General features: G+C 38.8%; 1 long non-coding RNA gene across 1 annotated transcript in view; it reads left to right on the top strand.

The window, feature by feature from the left end:
- Positions 1-18552, top strand: part of LOC121469373 (uncharacterized) — a 31248-nt gene that overhangs the window by 3490 nt on the left and 9206 nt on the right. The window contains exons 2-4 of the long non-coding RNA XR_012054616.1: positions 5466-5549; positions 14243-15560; positions 17254-17382. This is a non-coding gene — a long non-coding RNA (uncharacterized lncRNA). The remainder of the gene's footprint in view (positions 1-5465; positions 5550-14242; positions 15561-17253; positions 17383-18552) is intronic.

Below are 18552 nucleotides of genomic sequence, written 5' to 3'. Positions count from 1 at the left end.
CTACTTTGGTTCAATGGGAAAGATACTCACTGCTATTAGACAATTAAATAGTCGACTGTGAATTGAACTGTAGGTGTCTGGGAACCAGAGTATCACAGTCTTTCTGGGAAGGTAAAATAACAATTCTGGTAGAGTCACATCAAGCCCTTGTGAAACCCACTGTAGATAATGAGCTCTCAAGGGACCAGCTCAAAGCTTAACAGAAGAGAAAGAGAGAGCGCTTGCTAATATACACTCATGAATAATTCATATCAGACAGATATAAATGCAGGCATTTAAGTCTGACATATTAGCCTGGTTGAACAAATACGCACTACATTTACATTGAGCTTATTTGGAAGCTCAGTTCACTTATAAATGTATCTGGGATTGGACAAATGGAGTGAGAGGGAGTGTGTATGTCTGTGCGTATGTGTGGCAACCAAACTCCCTAGCTGTGCTCATGAACAGACAGAAAGGCAATGCCATATGAAATAGAATAAAGGAAACAGGAATAATGTCATTATTATTAAAGTCAGCAATGCTGCATGATCTATAGCCTGGCTAATTGACTTTTGAACACTGGATTTTCCTAACTGAATTCCTTAATACATGTATGTACAGTCCTTGGTGATTATTTTCTGACTTATTTTTTCCTCAGTGAAAGTTTGAAGTTGTAGGAAAGTTTTAGTCCTCAGTAAATATATGTTAATTAATGGCATTTTAGAATTGTTTTGAGCAGAGATAGAAGACCAGAAAGCCTGTTTGGCATGAGCAAATATGACAGCAGGACTCCGAGGTGAGTTGCCTGCAGAAAATCAGACTATGTATTATGTTACTTATTGATGTGGTACAAAAGGCAGGAATTGGGATTTAATTTGCAGTGACCTCTAGGTTCCAGGTCCAGTGTTTTTGCCAGGTGCTGGGCCTAGATGTGCACCATGGATTGGAGAGTGTCAGCCACAGGAGGGCCTTGTGCCACTGTTGCAGGTGGGGTGAGACAGAGGCTGCTCTAACACAAGGCTGCAGCCTTAGAGCACGGGGAAGTAAAGTGCTTTGACTGCACCAGAGCTTGAGTGATACTGTAAGAACCCAAGTATAGATCCAAAACAAATTTAAACCTAAAGTGAACCCTGCAATGCAGTAAATGCTAATATAGATACATCCCTGGAGGGAGGAAGCTGAACGATGCAATAGTTTAGATACTGCAGGCTTTTAAAGATTTGTCTTCTGGCAAGAGTCTGTTAAAAGATTTGAGTTTCTCTAACCTTTCCTCCTGACAATCAAGACACCTCTATCCTCAATTGCTTTCTCTATTTATCTGCCAAAGGTTTTCTCGTGTTTAGCTGAGAAGGCAAAAGAGTGTGTATGGTTAAGCATGCATTTTGTGCTGTGCCAGCACAAAGCTGGGAGCTTTGGAACAAGAAGGCAGCATGGGAACAGTGGGATGGAGAGATTTCCTTATGTCTGTCCTGCAATGGGGATGACTGACACCAATAGTTAGAGCACCAGCCACCGTGCTCATGTCCCTGTCCCTCAGCTGGAGCAGAGCCTGCCTGTGAGTGCTGGAGTGGCAGCAAGCTTGGAGATGCAGCCTTGGAGATATCCTGTGGCACCAGGGGGCTTCATGTCCAGGTGCATGACATGCACAAGAAATACATTCTTTTTTTTCTAAATATTAATTTTTTTTCTGACTATCACTATGCAGGGTTTTTTTACTTCCATCTGGACCCTGACACTTATAGGTAATATTCTGTTCTATATTTGGTCAAATTAATGTGGGTTTTTGTTTGGTTTTGGGTTTTGTTGGGTGTTTGTTTGTTTGTTTTAATGTGAAGATGATGGAGTGTCACTGGAGGATTACAGTGAAGTAGGAATAATTGGCAGAGGATAGCAGGGAAGGGAATGGTATGGTTTTCTGGAATTACCAGGTGAATTGGTGAACAGATTATTAGGACCAACTGCATGAATTGTAGATGTAAAGTAGAGAATATATTTTAAGACAGCACATTGTTCTGCTGTATTTTAACATTGATTCTGACGTTAAATTTTTGGTATTTTGCTTTCCCCAAATATTTTAAATTTTAATTCAGTAATTTCCATGTAAATGCTTTCATTGTAGTCTCTTTTCTTCCACTTGAGAGGAATGTAAACTCTGTTTAGAGCCAACCCAAAAACTAAGTGGGAAATTTTGGTTTTGGGTAAGTGACCAGCAGTAAGGGATCTGGGTCCTTTGCCTGAGGAATTCTGACCTCCTTTCACAGAGCAGTGCCTCAAACTAATATATTAGTCCCTGAAGGGCCCCATAGAAGCAGATCAGCAGAGCGGTGCTGAGGGTGTTTGAATGCTCACAGACTGCTCTGAAATGGAAACAAAAGAATATAACGTGGGGATAATCATAGTGAAATAAACTGGCTTGGATTGGAAGGGAGCTTGAAGACCATCTTGTTCCAACCCCACTGCCACAGGAAAGGACACCTCCCATTAGATCAGGTTGGTCAGAGCCCCTCAGCCTGGCCTTGAACACCTTCAGAAGTGGAGCAGCCACAGCTTCTCTGGGCAACCTGTGCCAGTGCCTCACCAGCCTCACAGTAAAGAAGTCTGTTTCAAAAGAGTACTCCTGGTGTGAACTATGTGCACTAATGCTAATTAATGGATTGTAATTAGAGTTACCCACTATCCTGCAGTTGTGTGAAGAAGGAAAATAAGAGGAAAAATCCCTTTTCCAAGGAGAAAGGTTGGATTTTTTTGAAAATTAGATTTTAACCTGTGTCCTGTGAAATTCAGACAGTTGGTATGCAAGTTTCCTGTAGATCAACTGGAAAACTTGTGTGATGTGTTCAAATTTTGTTCCCTGTATTTTCCAGAAGATACGGCAAAGTGGAACAGAAAAAAACACAGCCGCTTCTATGAGACCACCCAATCCCTAATCACTTGCTTTTTTATATGTTTTTTTGTGTGTTTGTCTATTTTCCTCTCTGAAAGACCAAACTGATTTTCTGTGGGAACTTGCTATACGTATCTTCCAAACTGACCACAGTATAGGGGCTTTTGTGCAAGCTGAAAACTGGAAATGGAAATCAATGTGCTAGATAAAAATACAAAAGATATATGAGGTGCCTGTTGCTGGCAAATTCTCTGTGCTTTCAGCAGTACTTTGAGGGTTATGTTAGAGCTTCTCTTGCTTGTTGCTACCACACATATATGTCATGCATCTCAAGAGAGTCTTTGGCCTTCTTCAGAGAAGTTTCTAACAGACCTTGAGTCCTCTGCCATTCAGACTTGAAGTACCTGCTTCATCAGACTTTTTTTTTTTTTTGAGCAAGAAGCTGTGATAATGCTATTATCCATGAAACTAAAATACATATTCACAGATACTGGAATCTGATGGCATTGTTTATGGTTTGGACAATTATACTTTATTCCATAATTAATTTTTTATTTTATGATTATGTAGGAGAAGCCAGTCCAGCATACTTCAATAAATATTTTAGTTAATTTATTATAAGAATAGACTACTACAGAAAGGAAATACATTGTGCCTTTTGTACCTTTCAAAATACTTCGTACTTTTCATATGTGCTCTCCACCTGTCTGCCTGGACCTGGACAAAATTGTCTTTTCCATTGTGTGGAATTAACAGAATGCTGTAGAAGACATTGTTTTCTCTACACTACTCTCCTTGGAAAGGGGAATATTTCACTAATTGAGGTTGTCAAACAATTTAAAACCTAAAAATGGAAGTTCTATAAATAATAAGTACAATGTTTAAGCGTTTTTTCTTCCAAACATTTGCATGTTTTCATCTATGCTAAAACTAGAATCAGGACATAAGAACAGCAAAGTAATTTGACACTGGACAGACTGGACAGCCAATAAGGGCTTTTTAGTGTCCTTCAGAGGAGCTAGTGTTTCTGGTTGATGTATAAGTAGATAGGACAGCTAGAGTCTTGTTATTTCACTTCTTCTGTTAAATTATACTTCGTAATATGGAAGAAAATTGAATTAACCTGGATGCAAAATATGAATTGTTATTCTGTCAGTTCCTATTTAAATAGAAATGCCAGAAACATTAATGGAAGGTGTAAGTGCTACACAGTTGTTTGGATTGGCTAGAGTGGAATAAAAAAACAACAGTGTTCTTTGGACACCAACTCTGATTGCCTTGCAGTGAGCTGAAGAAAGGAATTTGATATAAGAGTGGTGTAAAGAAGATACTTAGAAGTCCTAGAAATTGTCCACTGGATGAACCCAATATTCCCCATTTTTGACAAGGCTGCCCTAATACTGATTGCCCAGCAATATCTCTGATGTAGTGAGGTAGGGTTACATGTTGTGTGCCATGGCCAACACTTATTTGTGCTTTGTATTGCCATGTTCAGAAACACCTACCTCTGTGACCACCATATCATAATCATAACTTCCAGGAGGTCATATTATTTCAACCTGTCCAACATCTTCAAACTCTGAGGAAAAGGAAACAGTTAACTCAGAACTCTTTAAAAATCTCCCTACTGTTCCTTAGTGAGTGAGCCTTCCCTGAAAAAAGCAGATGAAACATCTCTAAACTGAGATTTTTTTTTTTTTCTGAATTATTAGGTATAAATGCATTTGAAAGCACTGGGGACTAAAACACATATTGATGTATACCTTGATGACCTTAAAGGTAATTTTCAACCTTAATGATCCTATGAATCTACAACAGGCAAGAATTATCACCCATACAGAACAACTAAAGCTAAGGGGAATGAGTCTTTGGAAGCAGATAAAACTTGATATACACTGCTTACTGTCTGGAGCAGCCTGCTGGAGTTGAGCTGAGCTAAGGGTGTCAGGTACCTGCTCCAATCTGTGTTTAAGAGGAGCAGACTGGGTGTCCCCTAGTGTAGCCATTAGGCCTTTGTCCTGATCTGATTGATGGTGTGGTGGCCTGAATGGTGAAGTATGTTCCTTATTTGTTGGGACACAACTGAACATACTGCCCACACTTCACTTTAATGAATGTCTAATGCTTCAGATAACATGCTTTTAACATAACAGAGAGATAAGCTCAGGTTGGTTTGTTGGTTTTGTCTAAAAATACTCTTCACTCTTATGAGTTTGAGCCACTATCCTGAATTGTTTCAAAGACAATCCTTTAATCTTTTAAAAATGCTATTAAAATAATTACTAGAACCGAACAATAAAATAGAAATTTAGATCTTCATGTATTTATATTTTGTATTTGCGAGCAGAAATAATTCCTGAATACTTATTTATCTGGTGAATTTTTATTCATCTGTTTATATTTTCATTGCTAACCAAAATAAAGACCTAAGAATTCTTCATAAGACTAACAGAAATTCAATTGATCATGTTTTATTACAATCGTGCTCTTGAAAGAAAGATAAAATTTAGTTTGGTTTTTTAATACAAATTAATTATGTATGATTTACCTTGATTTTCATTACTTTTATATTGCTTTCCTTGACTGTGATATTCAACAGTGAACAGTGTTTCTGTCCAAGCCCCCAAGCATGGCTCAGACATATTGCAGATCTTCAGTGATGCTACAATTCAAGTGAATTCAGGTAAGTATATTTCTCTTATCTCTGTGAAATATGTCTACAAGAGGTTTCCACCAAGAGAGGAAAAAGAGACTGGCAAAAGTCTTTGTGCTGTTCCTCGATGGAGTTGATGACCAGAGCAGTATGACTGATCTCTTCTGCACCGCCTGCCTTGTCAGGATAGTAGCAACTGCAGATCCTTCCAGACTGTGCTGTGGAGTGTGGACTAGCCACATTTCATTCTACACTTTTTTTTTGGCATTTCTAACATAATTTGCGTATAATATTTAACCATATTTTGATTAAGAGCCAAATCCTGCTCGTTTAGAACACTGGCAAATTACAATTGTTCATTAAGGCTAAGTGATGTGTATATATGTGTGTGTGTGTGTGTGTGTGTGTGTGTGTGTGTGTCTGGGGACGGGGGACAGGTGAGGAAGGCAATAATGGAATTTTCCTTGGCACCATTCTTGCTTTCCACTCCATGAGAGTACTCTTGTTGCTGATTCTTTCCTCATCCTTTTCTTTTTTCATCTTAAGCTGAACACTAGTATATGTGTTTTTTCCAAGCCAAAATTGATTTTCATTTTCATAGACAGTAAAGATATTTCAAATTAAGATGCACTGGGAAAGGGTTATAGAATTGAGAGCTTTGCAAGAGTGTTTTGTTGCTATTTCACAGAATTGTTAAGGTTGGAAGGGACTTCTGCAGATATCTGATCCAACCCCCTGCTGAGGCAGCATCACCTTGAGCAGGTGATGCAGGAAAATGTCCAGGAGTGGTTTGAGTGTCTCTGGAGAAGGAGATTCCCCATCCTCCCTGGGCAACCTGTTCAGAGCTTCTCCTCCCTCAATGTAAAGAAGTTTTTCCTTATGTTGAGCAGGAGTTTCTTGTGGTTTAGTTCATGTCCACTGTTTCTTGTCCTGTTGCTGGACACCACTGAAAAAAGACTCACACCATCTTTTTGGCACTTACCTTTAAGATCATGAATGAGATCCCTTCTCAGTCTGCTCTTCTCCAGACTGAACAGGTCCAGCTGCTGCAGTCATAAGAGAGATACTTCAGTCCCCTAATTATCCTCATGGACATCCACTGGACCCTCCCCAGGAGCTCCTTGTCTTTCTTGTACTGAGGAGCCCAGAGCTGGACACTGCTCCAGATGAGGCCTCACTAGGGCCAAGTAGAGAGCCTTTGTACTGGCTGGCATTAAACATTTTATTCAAAACAAAATAAGAAGAAAGATCCTCAGCTGGACTTTATTGCTAACAGTAGTTTGCCTTGTTGAGCCTGCTGCAATGTGGTTAGAGTAAGATATTTTAAAAAATGCCCTAGTGAAGTAGAGGCCCACAAACCATTTGTTGAAGTGATGTAGACATGTCAAAGCATTGATGCTCATGGTTAAGATGGTTTGATACTGAAGATGGATCCAAGGCTTCTGAATCTTCATTCTGGAAAATTTTTGCCTGCTTTGGTTTATCAGATTGTAAAAAATTAGAAATAGATCTGACCTAAATCACTACCATTGTAGGCATTCTTAAATTTGGAGGTGTTTTAAACGCTGACAAGGTTTCAGCATGCTTTATGAGAAGCTGCACACAAACCTTGAGTGTGAATAACAGGTATTCCAAAAGTGAATAATATTTTTGCAGTGTGGCTACATTGTCTCTGAAGTTGTTTACACAGCAGAAGAGTAGTTTCAGTGTTGAAAATAGTGTTGGTTCTTCTTTATGCCTTAGCCAGAAAACCAGAATACCAGCAAAAGTATAGGACATTACTAACCTTGTTGTGTGCTTATCTTAGAGATAATACTGCAGTTCCTCAATGTTTGCAATTGTAAAAGTTTTGGTGGGTTTTTAGCTGTATGTGTTCTTCCTAAGTGTCCCCAGAGACAGGGGATACTTATTGTAAGGATGGATTTAGGTTGTTTTCTTCCAAGTACAATATTATTTAAAAAAATACAAGCATTCAATATTAATGAGACAGACCCATAGACAAACTGAAAAACACCCTCCTAACAATAACTCCTTGGGAAGATAGATACAGCATACATAGAATCATGCATTATGCATTTTGTCCAATATACTGCTGAATAATGGGGCAGAGAATCCATAGGTTTTTTTGTTATACCCTTTTAGGGACAAACAGAATCATATGTCCTAGCCAAGTACTTGTCTGTAAGACCTTGTCTGTAAGACCTTACATTGCAAGGCATATCCACTCATATACATTTCTCATAAGGCCACTGAAAGCTGTAACTCTTGCAGGAGTCCCTGAAAAAATTAGAGCACCTCTAAATATGGGGCTGTGAGCCACAGGAGAAAATCTGAATTGTCCATGCTCACAGTGGCTTTAGTGCATTTTCACACAGATCTTTGCTGGAGACTCTTATTTTCCCCTTTCCCTTTCTAGAATCAAATATCATGTTTGTAGGTTTTTTAAAAATTATTTTTCATAGTTCTTTGACTGGCTTCTTAACTTCATTAAAAGCAGGCTAACTAGAGGGAAAATGTCACATACACTGATATCATTACCTAACACAGTGAAATGTACTAAGTGAAGGGAAATGGAAAGAAGATCTTTATAGATGAGTTGTGTATTTCTTGCTAGCCCAAGAATGATGAAGCTAATCTTCTTCTCACAGAAAATCAATGAATTATATTATTTTGATCTTGCATAGTTATTTTCTGTCAATCACAAGTAATCTGCTTTGTCCCTGGTACGGACTACTGAACATAATGCCAGACTGTGCTCCCTGTCCTTAGCTTAATATGTCTGGAATTACTTGTTAGTCAAAGCTTAAGAAGAATGGGTATCACTGCCACATCCAAGCTGTACACAACTTCTGTACAAAAAATTTGCAAATTTCTGCCATTTGAGTTTCCATCTCCAGCTCTGTTTCAAAATGTGATCTTATCTTCTTGGCTTTGAGATGAAGTCCATACATAGGAGCTGGGTAAGGACTGTAGCTGCCAATCTACAGAAGACATCTGTCTGCCACTTCTGAGAAAGAAAAAATTTAAAAGGCACCCTTGTCCTTTTGAATTACATTGTTCATATGTTCAAAAGAATACAATGCTGACTTCACGTGGCTCTCTACTCCTTCTGGTTACTGCAGACTGCTCCCTTTGCAATCTCTGTATGGAAGATAGCCATCTCACTGAGAATTTTAGCTTCTTCTCTAGAAACCAGTAACTTTTAATCAAACAATGTTTCAAGGCATCATTTTGAGTTACCCAAGTCAGTTGTTACTGGATCAAGCACTCTGCACTAGGCTGGATTCAACAGATGATACCAGGGTAAGTTTAAAGCTAAAATAAGATTTTTTTAGCTGAACAAGTTCAGCTAAAACAAGATTTGTTGCTCTCCCTTCTACACAGGCATTTTTCTCTGTTTAATTTGGGATTTGCCTGGATTAGATAGTAAAAGTATTCTTTTTTCTGTAACAGGATATGAATGACTGGACATGATACATAATGAAATATCTCTACATTAATATTTCATAATCTTAGAGCTGTGAATTTATGCCATGTCCAAGAATGCTCTGAAGTATCTGACAAAAAATAATTGTTTGCGTTTGCTCCATCCCCCTCATACTGATGACACAAGTGCTTGGCTGCTGGAGATCACACCATTTTTCAAAAGTTCAGTGTGACTACAAGTCCCTGGAAAGCTATAGGAATAGGCTGTGACTCTTCACCCTTTCCTTGCAAATCCTGTAACAGTGGAAGTGGAAGGAAGTGAGTTAAATTGGTCTTATCTTTCACTTTGGAAATCTGCTTTCCTCTTTTATAGTATTCATATAGGAATTGGCTGCAACAGAGGCTAAATGTGAATCCTAGCAGGTAAACAATGTGCCAGAAATTTCACAGTGTAGACATAGTCTGAGACTACGAGATGCGGAGCAGTGTTAGGTATGTTTACAACCCTAAATAGGTAAAAGCACTTTTTTCAGCAGTTACTTTTTGAGTAACTGGAAATTAATAGATAGATCAAATGTATGGATTTGATCATGAAATGACAGTATTTCTTGTCTTCGAGGAAGGGATAAAGGAGAAACAGGAAAATCAAAATTGTGTTTGAGAAAGTGGATTTCAATTATCTTTGGGAATTCATGGGGTATTTTATAAGGCTCAAATCTGAAATAAAAACAAGATGAAGTTAGCTCACAACTCTTTGATGAATTAATATTAAGGGTATAGTTGTAAAATAAATGTGGAAATAAACCAACTTGGCTAAATTGTAAGTTCTTTATTGAATTTAACACAAGGAATAAAAACAGAGAAGTCGAAGTAGAGGTCAGAGAGCTGGGACAGTCTCAAAGTACAACGTGGGTAGGCAGAGATAAAAGTATCAGAAGGGTCAGTGAACACAATGTCATGCATTTAATGAGGGGCATGAAAAGTAACTGGAAATCACTTGAAAAGTACATCAATGATAAGACAAAGAGCAAGAAAAGTTTGTGCACTACTGAGGATAAATATGTTAAAAAGTTAAAATACGTTAAAATATTTGTTTTGTATCAGTCTTCACTTGTAGCTCAATAGCAATCTTTCACAATTAATACTAATGACAACTGAAGACAATCTAGGCCTTTAAGGGAGTACACCAGACCAGATCATCTTAGATGTGCCCTGATATTTTAAGACTATTGCAAAATTTGCCTCTGTTGAACAACTGACCAAGGCTGTTTCAGTAGTCTTGCAGGTTCATGAGTGATAAAGAACACACCAGATGACTGAAACAAAACTAAATGTAGTGCTTCTCTTGCTGGGGGACAAGAAGAGTTGGAGATTTATAATTTAACTTTAATTCCCAGAACAAGTACTATGTCTGATAAAATTTTGTAAAAACCTAGACAATAATGAGGCAAATAGAAGTCTCTCCCCTCCTCTTGCCATCCTGCTGACTCCTTGCAAATGCAAGAAAAGTAAGTGCAATTTAAAATGTGGAGACATGATCTGACCCTACACAAGTAAACACTTGGTTATAGCAAGCCATGTAATTCTGCTTTCTAGCAGAAAAGCAGAATTTCAATCCTGTAACCATCAGGAGAAGTTTCTGTAGCTTCAGATGTGGAAATTACTAGCATCTTATCCAACACGAATACCCATCTGGCATTTCAAACAAGCTTCCTGGACTGTCTTGTGTAAGGAGAAGACATTATCTTCTTGCTGTAGAATGTCTTTCTTTCTTTGATATTTATGTCTACTTCATATTAAGTATTGCCAGCTTGGTTTTAAATGCAGAAAGAATTCCACACTCAGGGGCATGTGTTCAGGTATCTCTCTCTGTGTGTGTGTGTGTGTGTGTGTGTGTGTGTGTGTGTGTGTGTGTGTGTGTGCAAAGAATACTGAAGCGTACATAAAAAGGAAATCTGAATTCAGGTATTACCTGCTATTGAACAGAGGATGTGCCACCAAGCCCATAATCGATGTTTATTGAAGGAAGGAATAAATATTGCATGATGTTCCAGTCATTGATAGCTCTGTCTCATTCTATTTAATAAGCAGAGGAGGCTGGTAGTGCTTGCCCAGCCATTTCCCAAAGTACCTTTTTTAACTGGGCTTTGTCACAATGTTACTTTATTGCTTCTTGATGTGTTAAGGTCCTGCCTTGTCTTGTCTATTCTCCAACTGAAACATATTTGTCACAAGATCAACTGCTATGAATCAATGGACCTGCAGGGAAACTGCTGCAGGAACATTGATTTACAGCAGCTGAATATTGACTCTTATTCCTCACAAATTGCCAATGTCATAAACTATTATGAAGTCAAGTTTAAAAATAAAGTATCCACGACACAGACTGGAAAACCACACTAATTTTATTTAATAGAAAATGTGAAAAAAAAAAAAAAAGGTCTAGCATGAAATGAAGGCAAGACATATAAAAGGAGACAAGGTGATTATTTTAGGAGAATGAGTATTCTAGGAGAATGAGTATTCTAAATTATAAGAATAGTGAACAATACCATGATTTGGTCATTTACATGAGATGTGAGAAACCTCGGGTTTTGGCTTGTGTTTCAAATCCAATACAATGGGTTTGGGACTTTCTATCCATTCTCACCAAATGACCTAGATGCAGAGTTATTTTGTCCTTCTCCAGATTCCACCCTGGATCTCAAGCATTTTAATTAAAACCAGTCTTTCCATAATGGTAATTTTTGACTGAACAACATTTTTCAGTGGAAAGCAACTAACTTGGAAAGTGGGAAGTAATTATCTCTACAGTGTAATCATTATTTTTTTGTAAGCTCTAATTGTATCCAAATCAAAGTTCATGTAAATCTGGTTTGAAACAGTGTATTTTTGCTCCAAAGCAAGGGAAAATTTGCACAAATCACCAAAACCCCTTGTTAGACTCCAGTCTCCTACCCAAATATCAAAATTAATTGCAAAAGGATTGATTAGATCTTTGTATGCTGAACTCTTTTTGTCTACCACTGAAAAATAAAGCAAAATTTGTATCCTTCCTGTGTTGGTACAAATACAGATCTTCCCCTAGCCTGGTTTAATACATATAGCTGTGAAAGGAATTTTCAAGGACATCTTTCTAGTTTGTGTCTCAACTCAGTAATTTTCTTCCCTCCTTTTTTTTGCCACTAAAGGTAAAACTAAAGGTAACTTGAAAAATTTTATGTTGTGCGACCAGAGACCTCAGAAAACAGGAAAGCTGGACAGGACAGAACGCACATCCAACCAATATGATTAATGCAACAGTCTCCGTTTATTCGAGAGAAGATGGCAGTTTTTATACACTTCTACATAGTTTACAGTTTACAAAGGCACTCTCATTGGCAAGTGAACATTGTTTGTCTTTGTCTTAAGGTGGCCTAAACCTTACACTATAAACCTATACTACTTCACACCCAGACAGCCCAGTGCTCCCCGTCACACTTTAATACAACTTCTAACTGCGTCAGAGGCTGGAAGGCCTCACAAGGACTCACAAGGCCCCGATCTGAGGCCTAGTCTGAGGGGGCAGCTCAGTTCTCACTCCAGACATAAATCATGCCTTCTCTCTCTCTCAGATATTCTGTAACGATGTTGCATTTAATTAGTAGGTGAGAAGATGCTGTTTGAGTACCAGATAAGTGAAGGACAACAAGAGGGGGGCATCTGGTGTTCTCTAAGGGCTGCAGCTCCTGGGCACTTGTCACTGCACTAATGTAGTGCAGAAATGGGAATGTATACCCACTTAGCTGTAATGAGAGGTAAATGGAACTTACTTTCTCACTCTCTTATTGAAAGAAGCTGCTTAACTTATCAATCCTGATCTGAAGTACCAGGCTTTACCTTTTGGTTTAATTTCTCATTTGCTTTTCAATTCATTCACAATCAAGATGAAAGTCAGGATTAGACAAAATGCAGTTCTGCCCTTTTCACAGGCTTCTAACTGTTTTAAATCTGTTGCCACACACTTTTAATCTTTCTTTCCTGGAGAAGTTAGAATTTGGTTCCTATCTAGTCAAATAATAAAGAAAAGCATCTCTGTTTTTGGGGGTTTTAAAGACTTTATAATTTATCATAAAAATCAATGTCATACAGAAGAGGTCTCCCTTTCTTACTTAATAATACATCTTTTAGGGTTGACTGTGGACCCAATATGTAAGCAAGAACAAAAACACATACATGCCCACACAGAACTTCCTTTGAAATAAAAGGAGGTTATGAAGGTGGAGAATTTGGGAATCAGATAGATAAGGGGCTCATAGCTAGACCTTTTTGATGGGTGGAATGAATTCTGGTTTTGTTTGAATGCTGAAGGTTTAGTTTATTTGTCCAATAAAATGGTGATGGTATTAGGTTGGTAATTTAGAGATCCCTTGCTGTGATTAGAGTGTTTTTTTGTTAAGTTCTGGTAAAACACATGCAAGAGAGAAAATAAATGTCCTAGGGACCTCATAACAAGGCTATGAAGAAAATCTATGTTACTTCAGGGATTCAGGAATTGAACAGAGACCTGAATAATATGGGAAGTTCACATGCTGAATGAGATAGGTTAGATAGGTTCCATGAGATTAAACAAAAAACAATCAGTGAGCAGAAAGAAGAAAATTGTTTTTAAAAGATTTAAAATAAATCAGAAAGTGAAAACAAATCTACCATCAGTAAAAACAAATTTCTTATGATCATGAAGCTGATGAAAAAACCCCACCTTGTCAGCCTAAACTCTGCCCTTAGCTATAACTGAAATGCCCGAGCCTCTCTCTTTTCCCCACCACTTCTCTGCCCTTGAGATGGTGGTAACCATGTTAGTCTAAAGATCTCCATTAAAAATCAGGATGGACCCTTTCAGTCCCTTGAGATGAAACAAGCTAAAACCAGAGAGTTCCTGATAAAACTCCCACTGGGGCAATATCTGTTCTCATTGCTGTTCATTTTATTTTTTCACCTTAGAGAAGTGACTGGGGAAATGAAAAAAAAAGACAGATTTGGTGCCACTGAAAGGGATGACTGTGCACCTAAAAGTGAGGCCTATCCTCACAGGTTGTTTGGTGTATATTGTTATTTTGCCTCATTAATACTCTACTGTGCTGTAGATTGCAGACCACAGTGGGACAGTGTGTAAATAATTTTGAAAGCCAAATGTTTTCCTGCAGAAGTGGGGATCAACCTTACACATATCTGCATATGCTGAACTTCCACTAATTGTAAGCCAAAGCACAAATCTTTTGATGACTTTAGTTCTGTATCATGACATTCCTTTACAGGAATCTACAAGATTATCTCAGTTTACTGACTAAGAGTGCAAGTATTGCAGTACTAATCCTGCTATAACTATTTCTGGAACACTGGAGAAGTTCTGCTCTTGAAATCATTGAGTGTATAATTAATTCCATCATGTGGTAAGTATGCTTTAGTTACTGTGTACCATAATGCACTCAAGAAAAAGACAAGTGTTTTGAAATGTAGCATGTGTAGAGAATGTAAAATTGTCATTAATCATGTCTTCTTCATGTGCTAAACTGTATGTTTGATATACTTAATTCTATACTCTAAAGGCGTGCAAGCAAAACAGATGCTGATTTCGGTGTCTACAGCCTGATCCATCACCTAATTGCATGAAGAAAAGGCGAGTTTTCAATACTTCTTTGTTGTAGCACTGGTCTGAGTTTTATATTCTGCCCACCTTAAAGGAGAAAGACTGGAAGCCACATGGGGTGCATACTCTTGATTAAGTGCTCCTTTACGATTTTCACTAGCTTTGTCTCCATGACTGCAGTTGCAATGCCAGAACACAAGGCCAGATCTCAGTTCTTGTTCTGCATACTGTATGATATCATCCACCTTTTATCACTCTAAACTTACTGTTTTCTGAGTCAAACACTTCATAATGTTTAGCTTCAACTACCTTTTTATTTCCCTTAGGATTTTGCCTTTTAGTATTTTACACATTATAATTTATAGACATGACTTGTTTCAGAGCTGATGTCTTAACACCAGCTTGACCTAGCTGCTTCTGTTGCCCTGCTGCCCAGGGAATTCTAACAGCCATACTGATACAATTCTTTTTCTTTCTCTTTGGTATTCTGGAATATCCTAGAGGAAAAACACTTGTATTTTCCAGTCTTATCACACCAGTACAGTGTTGCAGCTGAAGTGCAGCTGTATCTTCTGAGTAGCAGCAGCAACTTGTTGGTATGAGGACTACTGGAAAACCCAGTCCTAACATCTCAAATACCCTGTTAGGAATGTTGCTCTTTGGGGTGGCTCCAGGAGACAATGCCATCGTATTGCCTGACGTCCTTGTTACACATCTCTGCTGGCCCAGCTGGCTGCAAAATTACTTCCAAGGACACCAGGGTTTTATGATGATGCTCCTGGACCACCCCTCTCATGAATTTACTGGGCCTTGTCCTGGAAGATCTTTGCTAATTGAAGACTTTGATTAGTGGCCTGTAGTATTGCAAGGCTTGTTTATCTCCCATTGAAATGGATTCTTTCTTTTGGGTCTTATGTCTGAGCTAGGATTTGGAAGGTTCCTTCTCTGGGGCTGTTGCTGATCCTCTACAAGTGAAATTGTCCCAGGTGAGCTCCCCCACCATCATCCTGTCCTCCCTTTTATTTTTGTATAGGGCCTCAAACGGAAAAAAAAATCTTTATGAATATTCTCAGTGAGGAATAAATAGGAAGAGACAGTAAACTCTAAAAGTTTATAAAGTCTTATATGGTAAAAGCATCAAAGAACAGTTAAAGAGGTGTCTGCCTTGATAGAAAACTCCATAGTGACAGAGTTTTCCATTAGTTAACAGCTTCCAGCACTAAATGTCTTAAATCAGCTTTTAAAGTAGCAAACAGTTGAGTGCTTTTTTAAAATTTAACTTTAATCACTAGATCTTGGCTCTATTCCCAGCAAAGAAGCAAAAAAAAAAAAAAAAAAAAAAAAAAAAAAAAAAAAAACCAAAAAAATTTTGTTAGTGGGCTCTTAAAAATTTCAAATTTGCTTTCTGATGCTTGATTTCTACTTGGGGAAAATAATAATTCCTCAAGTAATCAGTTGCATTTTGAGCTTAAATGGAGTAAAGACTGAATCCTCTCTGGGATGCTTCTCTGCCCTTGCTTTTCCTTGTTTTCTGCAGGGTGTGTGGATATTGGAGATGTGGGCTGGAACCCTCACAGCGGTGTTTCTAAGCATGCAACTGAGGATTTGTTTTATGTGCCTGCAAGGCAGCACAAAGGCTGAGGATGTTGAAATGTTGAATAGCATGGAAGTCTGGGAGGACTGGGGAGGGCACAAGGCCAGCTTGGTGCAATCCTGCCCCTGGTGCCTACTGGTTGGACTAAAGAATGATGAAATTTTCATGCTACGTATCCATGTACCAGTACATGGTGGCCTTCCAGATGGATTCTGGATATCTCCAGATGTACTGGAGATAGTCCACTGAAGGACAGTTAAGAGGATTAGGGGACCAGAGCATCTCTCCTAAGAAGAAAGTCTGAGTCTTTGCTCAGGCTGAAGACATGGCTTGAGGGGATTTTAATAACCTATGAGTACTGAAAGGAGGGCACACAGAGAATGGAGACAGATTCTTTTCAGTGGTGTCCAGTGGCAGGACCAGTGCCAGTAGGCACAAACTGAAACACACTTTTTGCTCCTGAGGTGACAGGTTGCCTGGAGATCTTGTGGAGTGTTCAGTCTTTAACATAATCAAAAGTCCTCATGGACTTGGGCAGCTGGCTCTACGTAGCCTTGCTTGAGCAGGGAGATTGGATCAAATGACCTCCACAGATCCCTTCCAACCTCAACTATTCTGTAATTCTGGGATTTGTACTAGTAAATAAAAAAGATCCATGGCAGTTCTTTGGCTCTTTAGGCAAGTGATATGCCATAGGTCATGCCCATACCAGCTGAATTCTCTTTCCCCTGCTGAACACAGTGCCTTTGTCTGTGCTGTGTCCTGGAGCAATCTGGACCTCCTGAGAGGTCAGAGTGGCTGATATGCAGCCAAAGCCAAAACTTTGCCTGGCAGTGTACTAACGAGCTGGGCTGTATCCATGATTATGGGTCTGTGTTGAGCCTATGGCCAGTGCATGTTTGATTTGCCAATAAAACCACAGCATATCAAATTCTCCATAGTCCAACCACATTAAAGGAGATCATCATAATCACCGAGAGATTTTATGTATAGGTTTCTTCCCTCTGCATTTGTTCTTCATTCACAGACATTGAAAGCATCCTGCACTCTGCCTTGCCTTACAACTCTTTTGACTCCCACTGCAGCCTGTGCTTCCTGGAGCTTTCCTGATCCTGATCCTGCCCAGAGGCTTTTCCTGTGCTTTCACAAAACATCATTCAGTTCAAGGGGTTTTACTGGAAATTTGGTGCTGAGGCATCTCTTTTCCTTAACAGGTACGTGAGTCTGCGTAGGTCTACCCGGGGACTTAGTACTTGGTTTCTGCTGCGTGGGGAATTGATTGCAAAGGTGTGAAGCAAGTCAATTACATTCCTAATGGGTGCTCACTGTGGAAGCTAATGCTGGCACAGCTTCCCAGCTGCTGCCTCCACTGCAGGGAGAGGGGAGGGGAGAAATCCAGGAAGAGAAAGACAATGAAAAGAAACCACGGAAAAACTAGACAAATACAAAAGCAGGAGGAGCACAAGAAAGAATAAAAAGAAGGAAATATAAAAATAAAGTAGTTCTAGGAAGAAAACTGTGTCTTGCAGAACAGATAAAGGAAACAGAGCAATGTTGTGAAATAAACAGAAAAATAGAAGGAAAAGGGAAAAAGAAAAATGTGTTCTTTCTTGACATTCTTTTGCCTACTAGCACTGCTCTAAGAACTGTATAAATAGCCACATCCCTAGATTTATGTTTTGCAGTAGTTGTACTACACATTTTATAGCTTTCAACAGTATTCTAGATGAAGCAGAAGGAGCTTGTGGCATTTTTCTTCCTTTGTGTCCCCCAGTGCCCTCTCAACATTTTCTATGTTCTGCTGACAGAAGGCAGTAGGGTTACTTGGCACCCTTCACCCACTAGATTAAGTACAAATGCATTTTGGCAATGATTCCTGGTAAAATGCATATGTTTTGCACATGGCTTCTTCCCTGTAAGGTTTTGGGTAATATTTTGCTAGTTTTCTCTCTTGTTTATGTTTCCTTTCCCTGTGCAGCTGGAATGTGTGAGCATGAGCATTGGTATAGTGCTTATCTTTTGCTAGTTTACTGTATGTTTAAAGCTCACCCACACTGATAAGTATTTTTGCCTTCCTCTTTCTTGCCTTATCTGCAGAATCTTTTCTTCTTGTGTTACAGACAAATATAGGTTAGAAGCTTCTGCACAAGGCAATATGTTTTACCAGGCACCAGCAAGGCACTGAGAAAATGAGAGTTATGTTTTTTGAGTGCACCAATTCCATACTATTTGCACTCAGGCTGTGTACCCTTCTACCCATTTTTGAAGAGTGTGTGAGGTTTTGATTCTTTGAAGAAAGGGGAAAACAAAGAGATTATGTATTTGCTTACAATTCCAAACCTCTCATGCAGCTTGTGTTGTGCACAAGCTCATCTTTCAGTGCT

This window comes from Taeniopygia guttata, chromosome 2 (genome assembly GCF_048771995.1).
Source record: "Taeniopygia guttata chromosome 2, bTaeGut7.mat, whole genome shotgun sequence".
Taxonomy (NCBI): Eukaryota; Metazoa; Chordata; class Aves; order Passeriformes; family Estrildidae; genus Taeniopygia; species Taeniopygia guttata.
This window is presented reverse-complemented; position numbering and strand designations above follow the sequence as displayed.